Source organism: Vigna unguiculata, chromosome 3 (genome assembly GCF_004118075.2).
Source record: "Vigna unguiculata cultivar IT97K-499-35 chromosome 3, ASM411807v1, whole genome shotgun sequence".
Taxonomy (NCBI): Eukaryota; Viridiplantae; Streptophyta; class Magnoliopsida; order Fabales; family Fabaceae; genus Vigna; species Vigna unguiculata.
In genome coordinates, this window is record NC_040281.1 from 5,098,490 (window position 1) to 5,110,826 (window position 12,337).

The window sequence follows — 12,337 nt, forward strand, 5'->3', positions numbered from 1 at the left end:
TGAGACTGAAGTTGAAGAGTTCTGTTTTCAAGTTTGGTCTTTGGTAGTTTCTTAGAATTAAATTCAAACTAAACTCAGGAGTATATATTTTCCCAGTTATTATTCTTTTTCAAGAATTTATAAACTCTTGTAGTTTTCTGGTTCTCAATGGCTTTCATAGGATTTGGAAAGGTCAAGGATTTTTCACGAAAGATCGTATCCACATTTAAAACCAGGTATGGATTTTTTACGAAATGCTTAACAATATCGCATACACTTTCTCGTTGAACTCGCCAAATCAGAAGCACATTTGCGAGTTCGACCGAGCCACCGATTCTACCTCCGATTTGTTTTGTCCACCCCGCTCACGATTCTTCCATAATCACAGATTCACAGTAACAGACTCACTCTCTCATTGCTGGAAGAGAAGACATAGAGAAATGGTAGCGAGTAAAACAAAAACCCTAGTTTATTTTCCTCTTCTCCCGCTCCCTTTCCTAATTTTCTTTTTATTTTAATTTATGCATTTTCTTGCAAATCTTGAGTTTATTCCATTATGTGTCTAAACTTTCAGTTTAGAAATTTTGTTGGATTTGGCTGCAGGTGCGGTGAGAAGCAATAAAAAGGAAACAAAAGTGGAAAAAGTAATTTTTTTTCTTCAGATAAGTAATTCGTGATTCTGTATGTATATTAAGACGTATTATATCAGTTAAGTGTGATTGTATGGTTAAAATTGTGTAAGAGTGTGATTATGGAATTAGTTAGTGAATCTTGGAGTGATAGGATTAGTGTGTAAGTGTGATTGTATGGTTAAAATTGTGTAAGAGTGTGACGATGTATTAGTTAGTGAAATCATATTGCTTGAACAAAAAATTGGTTGTGTTGAATGTGAATTTAGTGATAACATTATATTAATTGATTTTTTAATATATGTTAGTTATTATAAGAGTATGTCAATTCAGTTAATGCAGTATCTTTGGTTGTCCTTGAGAAATTAGACTTGATGAGTTTATTTCCCTAATAGAGGTTCTCATTGTCCTTGAGAAATTAGACTTGGTGAGTTTATTTCCCTAATAGAGGTTCTCATACATATTTTTTGCAGAATTAGTGATGATTTTTTTTCATAGTGATGCTTGGAGAAAATTATTATGAAACAAATTTCACTTACGTATCTTTTGGAATATGTTTATATTTAATCTAACAGAGGATGATAACTATCTTAATTTTTGTTATAACTAGAATTTATGTAGAGTAATTGAGTGGTAAATTTCTAGTGAATGGTTTTTGAAGAATTTGGTATGAGTTCTTCAACTTAAGGATTATATTTTAGAAAGATATGTTATGTCTTGTAGCCTAATTATGATGAATTATTATGTTGGTTAGAAATTTAAGGGTGATTGTATGATTAGAACTATGTTGTAGTACAATGATGTAGTTAACGATTTAGTTAATCTTTGAGTGAAACCATATCACTTAAGTGAAAATGTGGTTGTGTTTAACATTGTATGATGATCACATAGCTTTGAGTGTTGTTTTTTAAAATGGGCTACTCCTTAATAAGATGCCAATTCCATCAATGCAGTATTTGTAATTCCCTCAAAGTGGTATCTATAATTGTGTCGGTAGTTAGATTAGGTTAGTATTTTTCTCTATAGTTTTTACATGTCAGATGTAATTAGAAAATAAAGGTTCTTGTTAACCTTTTTAGTAGATTTGATGGTGCTTTTCTTAGTGGTGCTTGTGGAAAATTATTATGAGCCAAACATAATTCATGTATGGTTTGGAATTTGTTTATATTTAGTGTAATAAAGGATGAAAGCCTTGTTAATTGTCGTTGGGGGTTAGAATTTATTTAGAGTAATTGAGTGTTGAAGTTCTAGTGAAATATTTTTTGTTGATTTAGCCATGAGTCTTGAACTTAATATTGTATTATTGAAAAATCTATTATATCTTGTTGCTTAATTGCGATGTAGTATTATATAGGCTAAGTGTGTAAGTGTGGTTGTATGATTAGAATTGTGTAAGAGTGTGATGATATAGTGAATGAACTAGTTAGTGAATCTCGGAACGAATTTATATCAATTGAGCGAAAAAGTGTTTGTGTTGAATGTGAATTTAGGCATTACATAGCTTTAACTGAATTTTTAATATATGTTAGTCATTATTAGAGTATGTTAATTATGTTAATGCAGTACATGTGATTGTGACGTGGTAAGTTTATTTCCCTAAAAGTTTGACATGGTAGGAGTAATTCGAAAATGAAGGTTCACATAAATATTTTTTGCAGATTTAATAATGATTTTTTTTCTTAGTGATGTTTATGGAAAATTATTAGGAGACAAATTTCATCTATTTACTGTTTGACATATTTTATATTTAGTTTAATAGAGGACGATAATTGTGTTAGTTGTTGTAGTCAGAATTTATTTCATCTGAGTGCTTTTATTTTGTATCTTTGTATTTATGCTTGTTATTAGTTCATTAACAAGTTCATAGAGTTAGGTTTTTATTATTTTTGCTTGAATTTCATATTCTATCTTTTGATTCTAGTAGTTTTCTCTCTATTTTGATTTGCTTCTCGTTTAAGTGCAAAATATATATGTTGAAAATATGTTCCAATGGTTGTTTTGGTGTTGGAAAATTGAGATAAATAATAGAAAATAAGTTCATAAACAAAAGAGCAAAAGAAAAAATCAAGAAAAAAGTTACCAAAACTAGTGCACTAGAACCACTGCTGCTACCTTCTTTGGGATGTTTAGTTTGCTTGTATTTGAAATTTGAAACTGATTTGGAGCTGTAAGTTGGAATTTCTAGAAGCTAATGGTCTCAAGTTTGAGCTAAAAGAGTGACTATATGTATCTTTAACAATCAACCAGAGAAAAAGAAGCATACCTTTCTTTATTCTAGTTGTTTTTGGTTTTATTCATTTATTCTAGTGCATTTCTTTAGGTGATTTTCTTTGTGTGCTTAACCTTGTTTGTGGTCATTTATTTTCTTGTTTTTCCTTTTTGGTACTCTTGGTTGTCATACAAACTATCCTTTTGAATTAGCATTCTTTGTTTTTAAGCCTTTTCTTGATTTCTCTTCTTTGGCATCCTCTCGAATTTTGCTTGTTTTTGTGTGTAGGCTATCTTTTGAGGTTAACTAACTCTTGAGGTAACATCTTAGGGAGTGGAAACCTAAAGGGGACTTGAAGCCCGAGTGAAGGAGACAAGAAAAGCATAGAAACACTTGGAGAGGAGCAACATTTCTTTGGTTGTATGTGCACTTTTCATTTATTTGAGTTGTAAATTTTACTTGTTTTGCTTCTTGTAATCTTGGCCTAATTAGGTGTCTTGGGGGAGCCTTTGGTGTTCAATCCCATCTCTTAATTAGAACCTTACTTTCTTATAGTGAAGCGCATATTAGTTGGTAAGTGCTTTGAAGGTTCTAAGTGCCTTCTAGTCTTACCATTAGGCCGCATAGTTTAGTTTAATTGCTTTCTTTATTTGTTTATACTTTAGGATGTGTCTACTTGCCTTTCAAACTTAATTTCTAGTTTATTTGCTTATAGTTGCTCCAATTTTCAATTTTGATATCTTGTTTTAGTCGGAAAGCAAAAATGGAATTGGGTTACGTGGGTATCCTGAATTGAATTGACCGAGTGTGGCTAAGGTTTTTATTCCTTGTAAAATTGCACACACATATGTTAAAGTTGTCTTTTGTAAATGATTCATGGGTAACAACTTATAGTGCCTCCAATTTTAAAAGTCCTATGCTAGGGTTGATATTGTGCCTCCAATTTTGAAAGACCTATAAAATTAGTTTTATTCCCAATGGAATTCTAAGATGGTTATATTTGAGTTCGTTGCTTATAATTCAGTTGCCAGATGAATGCTTTATACTTCTTATGGCTACTCCTTTGGATCGAGCGATATCGAGAGACCATAATTGGAGTATTGAATGTGTTACTTAAATATGCATCCACTTTGAGATTGAGGGAGCACAATTTGAATTATTTATTCACAGTCGGGATATGGGATAAGTATATATGAGTTAACACTTTGAATCGTTTTGCAGGAGGAGAATTTTTAATTATCGGACAAAATAATGATGGCTTGTGAGCCTCATTTCAGGTGCAATTGACTTATTATAATTGGACTTTATATTGAATATATGGGTATCAAGGATTGTTTTTGGCTTCGTATGAATTTGACAGCATACATGTATGTTGTTATATTAAATCTATAAATTTGAGTTGATGGTGTTGCTCTGATTTTAAAAGCCCTATAACTTTAGTCGGTCTTACACCCTAAATGAACTGATGAATAACACTTTGAATTTTTTGTTTCACAGTGCAAGTTTCATAAGGGTATATTTTGATTTTTCCTACATGGAATTCTCGAATTGCACTTTGATTTTCTTGGTTCACTGTGCAATTTTCATATGGATAAATTTTGAGTTGTCCCATCATAAATAGAATTGTCAAGTGCACTTTGACTTTCTTTGTTCGCAGTAAAAAAATTGAGTTGCCTCTTGTTATTTGGACAATTAATGAAATATTTGACTATCTTTTGAATGATTGTTGGTCCAAAGTGGAAGGATTTTGGATTATAATTTGACTTCACATTTATTTATTTAAGTAAATATGAGTTGGGTGTACACTCCAAATGTAGTGGATAATTTTTGAAATTTTCGGATGAACACATCTAAGTTGTCTCTTATAATTTGGATTCAATATGAATTTTTGATACAATATGGGTTTGAATGTTGGTTTTTGAGACCTTTATGGAGAAGTTAGGGAATTCAAATTTATTTATTTTTGACTAATTTAATTTTGAGTGTGGCTTGTACTTCCAATTTTGATATCTTGTTTTAGTCGGAAAGCAAAAATGGAATTGGGTTACGTGGGTATCCTGAGTGTGGCTAAGGTTTTTATTCCTTGTAAAATTGCACACACATATGTTAAAGTTGTCTTTTGTAAATGATTCATGAAGCTTTTTGTGCCGATCAGGGGTAACAACTTATAGTGCCTCCAATTTTAAAAGTCCTATGCTAAGGTTGATATTGTGTCTCCAATTTTGAGTTGTTGCTTATAATTTAGTTGTGAGATGAAGGTGATGGATGTCATCATGAAGAGACAACAGATTAGGACAACTTGTGACACACAATGTTTTCATAAAAGTCATAATTGATAGCCATTGAGGAAGTCCCAAAAAATTGTCACACGTTGAAATTAACAAGTATTGCAAGTAACTAGGGCAATGAAATGAAATTTACAATCTTTAACCTCAAGCGGAAATTTTGATTATGTTCCTTTGACAACTCCAACAAATCACAATTATCAACTAATAAAGTCTCTAATTCAAAAAAATTTTCAATATCAAATGGCAAGGTACACTCTGGCAACCAGTAATAAACAACACTTTAAGTGTAAGAAGTTTAGTCCCTCTAAACAAAGATACCACATAGCACTGTCATGATTTATTGAACTCCATATTTCGTTGTCTCTTATAAATTCTCATTCTTTTTTTTATCTTTCAAATATAGTAAACTTCCTAATGTTCTCACTGGCAAAGTGAAGATGTTTTTTCTCTTCACCTTCTTTAATTGCCCATTTGACAACGAATCATAATTAGAGTTGATGATTTTAATAATGTATTACTTAATTTCAAAGTCATTAGAAACACAGACCCACGTCTTAAATGGGAACTGTAACATCCCGTCAGGATATTACTAATTTATAAATAAATAGATGGAATAAATAAAATAGCGTATTTAATAATACCTCATTTTTCCAAAACGCGGAAAAATTTAAAACTTTATTAAATGGCGAATAAAGTATACAACGTTAATTACAAAACTAAAATCTACAATATTATCAAGTCATCCATCACGATTTACAATTGTTTTCAAAAACAAATAAATACATAATAAAGTTTCCCAAGACAATCCCCTCTCCGCGGCTAAGCTGCACCAGAGTCACCTGCATCACCAACATCTGCTCCCGTGCACCGCGTACACGATCATCGCCACACATACGCAGATAGGGTGAGTTTAGCAGATAAAATCACATATACAAAACTATAAACATATATATATCAACATGCATACATATCACAACACTTAACTTAACTTTCCATATTGTCCTATATTTTTTTATTTCCACAATCCGATTCCCAATACGTTTATTCGTGTTCTACCTCGTCTGATGATTTCTTCAAGGTGACTTGCTGCCATACCTATCGGCCACAACCGATAGAGCACGTGCGGGAAAACATGCTACGGATCATACACCACAACGCCAGGTAGAGTTCCCATATACGAACAAAGCCCGTATTGTTCCAAGACTACCAAACTCGTCAGCCAACAACTGAGGAGGGCAATCTGTCCAGACCCATCCGTACTGGCCACAACCAGCACACTCATACCGGCAACACTCGCCAACCCGAGCCACAACTCCAGGGTTCCTCGTGTTCATCCGCCATCCCGAGCCACAACTCAAGAGATGCTATTCCGAGCCACAACTCAAGGAATACCACGTGTTTAACCCTTATCCCGAGCCACAACTCAAGGGATACGTTCCGAGCCACAACTCAAGGAACTCCAGCAATCTCACCTTTAAAGCGCCACCAGAAGTCTTGTAGAACACCCTACAAAGTCCAATAACTAGGACTTCGAGCAGCCAAATCGCCTAGCGGGGGACACGTACCGCTAGGCGCCACAGCTTCCAGACTGCCTGGCGGGGGACACGTACCACCATCGCCAGGCGCCAAGCGCCTCAAGACTTAGAAAACTTGCAACTACCGCCTGGCAGAACCATTCCTACCGCTAGGCGGACGCTGTTTCAAGAACCACGATTTTCTCGCTCCCGCCTGGCGGAAACTCCCCGTCGCCAGGCGCCTCCTGCACCAGACCTCACTGTTGCCTCGTTACCGCCTGGCGGACCTAGCTCTATCGCCAGGCGTTGTATCAGTACTTATGCAGTACTGGTCGTGGTCAGGCACTCTTCGTACCTTAATCTCGCACCCATCAACAACCCTTTATACTTCTAACTCAGCTCATGATACTGCTTAATTGGACAAATATTTATCACTCTCCCTTCCTACCACAACTCTCATAAAACAATTCCACCCTAGACCTTCACCAATGATTGAGTGCCATTTATGTCTTTCCAGTCCAATACTGTTACACCAATTTACAAAGTCCTGATCACACTAAAATATCCCACGATCCAACATACTCCGATGAGTCTAATTACCATTCACCATTCTAACTTATACACTCAAGAGTTTACTAATAAGGTAAAAGAAAAGTGACATTAACCTAGTGAAATCACAATACCCTATCCCCTCGCAATTAACCAGAGACTGGCTCACCAAAAACCAAACGTCGAATTTCCCCCAAACATTGCTACAGTCACGGACAACCACTCAAAACACATACACTGGGTGGCGCCTGGCGGCCTTCCCCGTGCCGCTAGGCGGTGCATCAGACGTCTGGGAATTTCCATAATCTCTGCACCAGTCTACTTCCACATTTTTCTCCCGTTTTGTTTCTCCCTTCCAGATCAGTACAATCCTTACTCTCGCAACACTCTCGTATCCATAATACCACACAGTCTATACAAGTATCATTAATAATTTTCAAGCATTCCGGTCGGAAGCAATAATCCCAACCGCGACCCCAAGTGTTCAACCCTCAACCCTTTTCCACTGTTCTATCCATTCATACCTGCCAACTCTATTAATTTAACATAAAATAATATCAAGATCGCTTCTATACAATCTCAGATAGCTTCCTCCACGTTCAAATACAGCCCAAAACCCCAGAACACCAAGAACGAGTTGAATTAACTCGCGTCGCCTGGCGGTTCACTAGCCACCGCCAGGCACTTCATCCATACCCAGTCATTTAGGTGATTTTGCTATGCATCGCCTGGCGGCCGGGAATGTGCCGCCAGGCGCCTCCTCCCCCAGAACCCAAAAATCATTCCAGACAGATGTGTCGCCTGGCGGTTATTCATCACTCGCCAGGCGGTTTCTGGAAATTTCCAGAAATACAGAATTTCACGAATTTAGTAACATACAAGCATCCAATTCTATCATACATCAACCATTATTATCAAATACAAAAAAAAATAACAGAGTCCAGCTCCCCTAACCTGGATCCTTTTAAGCTTTAACCCTTGAACTTTGGATAGTTCCCTTTCGCACGCTAGCCCTCCTTGGTTCCTCTCTTTTCAGCCTCTCAATCTCTCCCAAACCTCACCAATTCCAGAATCTTTGCTCTCTCTCTGTTTTAAAACGAAAATTTCTTATTGAATGGAGTTTATTATCATTTACCAACCCATTAAGGCTCCTTTCCAGCCACCTCTCTGCCTTACCACTAGGGTTTCTTCCCAACCCTTTCATATTCAAGTCAAATCCAAAATACTAAAAATATAAATTAATGCGAGCTCTCCAAGGCTTGAACCCATAACCATGCAATTGTTAAATCAATATCAAACCATCATGCCAATTCATATTTCATGCTAGATATCACAATTCAATTAACATAATATAGAAGAACCTGTTTTCATAGATTTAAATAATAAAACCATAACATCAAAAGTTAGCATACATAGGACTCGAACCCAAGTCCTCTCGCACAATCAAAGTGCTCTCAACCATATGAGCTAGCACTTTTCCACATCATACCAATCATAATTTAATGTCATAATTATTACCCCTCCCATATTTATTAATTAATTATTTAATTAATTAATTAAATTCTACGGGTCTTACAGGAACAACTAATGTATCCTTGTATCATTGAACACAATCTTTGTTAGTGTAGTCTTTTGCAAGCCTTCAATCTCTATAATGGGGATGAGAAAGAGGATTTTGTAATTATTATTTTGATTCTGTTGAACCAAAGTTGTATATTATTTGTTGGACCATCAGTGTTTAAACAAAAACATGTATAATATATTCTGTTTGATAGAAACAAATTTTGACTTTTGAAGGATTATGTTACATTGCTAACTAGAGTAGGCATCTATACAATGTGAAATGGTTAAAACTATGAGCATCAATCTTCAAGCTTTGTGTTCTTCACATGAAAGTCAGATTCAACACACACACCAAGCTTGATCAACACAAGAATCCTCAAGTCTTCACATCTTCACCAATTTATCATAGTTTCATCATGTTCCAATGCAATGGTTTCATATATTTTCATCAAATCTTAATGCATCAATTTATTTGTGTTAACACCCCGAAGATACTTTAGAATATGAAGAACAATACCCTAATGAACTGTTGTAGGAGCTAAAACAAATTGACTAACAACATGTGCAATGTTTGGATGAGTCATAATAAGATAAATCAAACTCTCAACAATAGTTCGATGTAAAGTAGAATCATTCAAAGAAACACCATCTGATGGGGAATATCGTACACTTGTCTCAAAAGGAATATCAACAATTTTGTTGTCAGTAAGCCGTGCACGCTTAAATAGATTAGCAATATACTTGGACTGAGACAAAATATAACCTTTGGAAGAAAAAGCAACCTCAACACCCAAAAAGTAACACAGTACACCCAAATCTTTCATAGCAAAGTGATGAGATAATGCAATTTTTAAATATGCAATTCCATAAAAATCATCACCAATAATAATCATAGCTTCAACATATAAGGAAAGCAAAATATGTCATGCATTGGTTTTCCTGACAATTAATGTAGAATCATGATGACTGGCAACAAAATCAAGAGAGACAATTATTATAGAAAACTTTTGAAACCAATCACGAGGTGTTATTTTAAGACCATAGAGTGCTTTTTGAAGTTTGCAAACTTCACTAGATTTGTGAGAGACACCTGGTGATGGAATTATGTAGACTTTCACATGTACATCCCCATTCAAAAAGGCATTCTTCACACCCATTTGAAAAATCTCCCATTGAAAAATAAAAGTAACAACAATTAAGGTAAGAACGGTAGTTATCTTTTCCACAACAACAAATGTTTTCTCATAATCCATGACATAATATTGGGTATATCCTTTAGCAACAAGTCTAGTTTTATACCTATCAATTGAACCATATGATTTTGTATACCTAACGAGATCCAATAGGACATTTTCGTGGTGGCAATGGAACTTGATCCCATGTATGACACTGACAAGTAACTTCCTCAACCATAGCATTTTGGCAAAGTGGATCATAAATAGTTTCTCTATAGGATGAAGGCTCATGAAGATTGTGAATAGAGGAAATAAAAGTAACAAATGAACCCGAATAAGATGAATAAATAAAATATGGTAGTTAAGTAGACTTACGACTACGACTGGGTCGAACATGTGGCAGATGAATCAACAAGTACAATCTCTAGTGTAATGTATGTAATTGGTGCTAAGACAGGTTATGGAATTCGTACCAAAATAAGTGTAGTGTCATTAATATCAAAAGAATCAATTTTAATGACATCAGATGTAGTCAAATAGTTTGAGCTAGTTGGAATAAAAAATAATTGAATATGTTCTAAAAACAGAACATTATGTGAGACATACGATTTTTGAATAACTAGATCAAAACAATAATATCCCTTGTGACCAAGACCATATCTGAAAAAGACTCACAAACTAGATTTAGTTGATAATTTAATACGCTCAACATGTAGTTTTAGAACAAAACAAGTACATCACAAAGAAAGGTTTTGATGGTAGTAGCGTGTTGAGTTTTTAAAAAAACATTACAATTTTTGAAATTTGTGAGATAATCAAACTGACAATAAATAAATAATAATAAAAGTTAAAAAAGATAAAAAAAAGTAAAAAAAAAAGTATTATTGATATAAATAACTCACATCCACCGCGTCACTAAGATGATTTAAACATATAGAAATTATTTACTTAACCTAACTTATTTTTTTACACGTGTTTATGTTTGTTCATTTTTTGTTATTTATACATAATTTTGTACATTACTTCTTTGTTTGACATGTGTAGATGTATTTTTTATATTTCATATTCACTTTATCATTCTTTCTACTTTTTTCTTTTGTATTTATCTTCTTTATTCAATCTTCAAAATTTTCCACCTTATATATATTCATATTCATCTTCTTCATTTTTGCTTAAAATTTAGTTCATTTCTTTTTTGGTAGAAAGATTACTTTTGTAGATGTTAAAGCTTAAACCTTTCTTGATTTTGTTTGGTTAAAAACTTTAACTTTACGTTTGTTGTTGCTTTCTTTGTATATTGTTTTTTTTGAACTTGCAAGTTTTTTTTTATATTTTCTTGATTTAAAGTTAGTTCCTTCCTTTTATCATGGTATTTTTTTTTATTTTTTTTTGTTCAATGTTGTAAGCCCCATTTTTCAGCCTTATAATAGTATTGGGCCTGGCCTTTTCGTGGGTGCAAGGCCAACCCAGTGGGGGATCCCAATATCCCTTTCCAGCCGCTAACCCCTCTCACTCGTCTCACTTTGTAGAAAAACAAATCCCTCCCCTTCCTCAAACCCTTGAGCAGCAGCTCTGCTAGGGCACAAGTTTTTACCTTCTTAAGTTAGCGAATCTTTTTTGTTCGGAGCTGCCTGAACTCGTATCTCCAAGTAAGTAGACCCCAACCTTCTTTTCCCAGCTGTCTTGTTGTGGCTCTGCCTGGGTTTCGTCCTAATAGCCCTCTTGTATTTCGTGTGCCAATATTTTTTTAGCTCCCTAATTTGTTTCTAGAGCTGTGGTGCTCTCCTTGGGATCTTGTTTCGTTTGGCTAAGTTTGAGTAAGGTAAGGGAAGTCAGGGTTTACGTTATTTTTAAGTATTTTGCTTATTTCTGGATTGCTCTTGTGTCTTTGGTGCTTGAATGTTGTTGCTGGTCGTATGAAAATGTTTGGTGCGTGGGTATGTTTGGTTGAACGAGAAGTTGCAGGTGTTAACAGGTGAGAACATCCTGATCTCGCCCAAATGGGCGACCCTCGCCTAAGCGAGAGTAGTAGGAACTCACCCCTGGTTCCAGCACGAATCGTCGCTTAGGCGACTAAGTGTATTTCTGAGCGAGAAGTGGTCTCGCTTAGGCGAGACGCTTTTGCCTGAGCGAGAACTCGCTGGAACCCTGCAACACTCATTGTCGCGCTCTCGCCTAGGCGAGAAGGGCTCGCTCGAGCGAAAGGACCCCTTTTGCCTGAGTGAGAACCTTTAGCTCGGGTGGGAGGTACTGTGTTGGTTGCTGATTGTTCCATGATTGTTTTCTTTACTTTTCCTTGCTTGATATATGTGAACATGCTTGTTATGTATGCTTGGATGAGACTGAAATGAATGTGTTGTTATGTTGGACATTGGTATGCATTTATGAAGCATGAGATTTAATGGGATCTTGTTATGTTGTGTATGAAATG

General features: G+C 35.1%; 1 long non-coding RNA gene across 3 annotated transcripts; it reads left to right on the plus strand.

The window, feature by feature from the left end:
- Nucleotides 1–5,151, plus strand: LOC114175889. 3 transcript variants are annotated; one of them, XR_003602936.1, is made up of 5 exons: nt 1–215; nt 368–422; nt 583–623; nt 3,106–3,633; nt 4,890–5,151. It is a non-coding gene; the product is annotated as an uncharacterized LOC114175889 (long non-coding RNA). The 3 variants fall into 3 exon arrangements; XR_003602935.1 differs by lacking the exon at nt 4,890–5,151 and having other exon boundaries at nt 3,106–3,701; XR_003602937.1 differs by lacking the exon at nt 4,890–5,151 and having other exon boundaries at nt 3,148–3,701.
- Nucleotides 5,152–12,337: the final 7,186 nt, after the last annotated feature.